Genomic DNA, 2,338 nt, shown 5'->3' with positions numbered 1-2,338 from the left:
GTAACAGCAGGATGATGAAAAGGTACCGTTCCTTCATTATTAAAATAATAGCAAAATTTATCACGAATTTTTAGAGCATCATCACTACTCCGATTTGATGATTATGAAGGGTTTGTAGAAACCTTCATTTTAGTAATATTTGTTTGAAAATTAGACTTGTGTAAATCGCTAGGTACATACTAGTAGCATGCACTTTTTTTAGATAATATGTAATTATGAAGCAATATGCGAGCATATGCTACTGTTTCCACTCTTTTCACATCCAGTGGTATCGTAGTCAATAGAATACGCCAACTGTTCGCCAAGATCCCAAAGGCATTCTTCACAACCTTCCGAGCCCTGCTCAACCTATAGTTGAATATCTTTTCATAAGTCAGACCCCTACCTGGATATGGTTTTAAAGGTTCTCCTTCAGACAGAATGCATCATCACCAACTATTAGAAAAGGTAATTTATAATTTGCATTTGGCAACTCTATTGATGAAGGTGAATTCAAACCCTTGTTTACCATTTTCATTCCTAATACGCTGCTTCGAAAAACAGTTGAGTCGCGAGTACGACCATTTCGCCCAACATCCACAAATACAAAAATTATATTCTGCATCAACAAGAGCTAATAGTATAATGCTGTCGCTTTCCTTATAGTTTCCGTATTTGGAACCTTTTTTCCGGGCTGGACGAAAATTAATGTGTTTTCCATCTAATGCACCGACACAGTGAAGAAAGTTCCAAGACATTTAAAATTTTTTTGCTATTATCTTCCATTCCTCCGCTGATGCAGGAAAAGTAATTGCTCTACTTTGCAGCACGATTATGATAGCTTCTAACGTTTCTCGAATTTTAGAAATTGTGTTGGGTGCATTCGAGTAGAGTGGCTCAGACCCTTGAATGTGTTACCTGTAGCTAGGTACCGAATGGTCACAGAAAGCCTTCTCTTTGGCGATACAGCTTCTCGCATCACCGTGTTCTGTTTTACAATTAAAGGTTTGATAAGTGCCAACAACTCATCCCAAACAGGTTTCTCCATCCTTGTGTAATTTGTGAAGCTTGAAGGATCTTCTGGACTAGAATATTACTTATAATAATAAGTCTATAATATTTCAGCAATATTTAAATATCAAATAAATAAAGTAGACTCGCCCAAGTTCATTAAACATTATATTTGATACACAAGTTTCCTGGTCACGCCTCAATTAGCCACGAACGACTCCACACACACCTTCTTGACCGGCTTTGTTTATGGAATGTTATCAAAGTTGTTAAATAAGCGTGCACTATAGAACGTTTACGGTTAAGATTTTGTACAGATGCACTGTTCATCCTTTTTATCACTTTTGAGGTTATGTCGCACGCTACCGATTCACTTACTCATAGATAAAAGAAGAGTATATAGATCGCTCCTCGGGGCATATTTCGTTGCCACGTTAACTGTCAACTTGCCGGGGTTAGTTCGAGCTGCTCTCCCTTGGTGCGCACGCGTCGATCGTAGAACGGGTGCGTACATAAAATACTATAGAAATGCACCAATATTATAGACCGTTTGAATTCAAAATTACAAAAAAAGAAATTGAATTTTAAAAAGCATTTATTTTAAACGATAGTATTTTACACACATGGTTACAAAAGATTCATCCTTATAAGCTAAACACAAAAGAAATAAAAATGTATATATATGTATATTTATATATATATATATATATATATATATATATATTTATAGGTACATTTCTAGAGCAAAGATTACTTATAATTACAATTAGATTAAGATAAATAATTTAAACACATCTCATAATTCGATCTCAATAATAAATAAATCAAAAAATTTGAGAAACTATCGGATATCTTTCATTATTCGCAAAAACTTGAGAAGCTATCGGATCTCTTTCATTATTCGCAAAAGCAACAAAATTTCTAGAAACTAAAAAGAGAAAAATAATTATATTCATATAAAAAGTAAAAAATAAATATTTAAAAATCATTTGCAAAATTAATGCATACGATAATCTTCTCAAGCAACTCAGTTTATATTTTTTTCGAATAATGCTAATTAACAAGTTACTGTTTTGTTTCTGTTAATATTTTCTACGGCTAGTGTTGATGTTCATTTGAATGTTGAACAAAATGTCATTATCATCATTAACATAAAAAAGGAAATTATTAATAGTAATGTACAAGTACTTAATAGTTTTCTTATGGCATCTTCAATAACACATTTAAGAATAACATCTCTATCAGAAATAAGGGGTGCACGTTAATGGTGTTTTATTCCTCTAAATTAAAATGAGATTAGCAAATATATACTTTCTTCCATTTGACAGTTCCTGTCAATCTGTACAAT

This window comes from Ctenocephalides felis, unplaced genomic scaffold (assembly GCF_003426905.1).
Source record: "Ctenocephalides felis isolate EL2017-DRISC unplaced genomic scaffold, ASM342690v1 CF-g0.4_SCAFFOLD_03214, whole genome shotgun sequence".
Classification (NCBI taxonomy): Eukaryota; Metazoa; Arthropoda; class Insecta; order Siphonaptera; family Pulicidae; genus Ctenocephalides; species Ctenocephalides felis.
The sequence above is the reverse complement of the archived record's forward strand: the minus strand, read 5'-3'. Positions refer to the sequence as shown.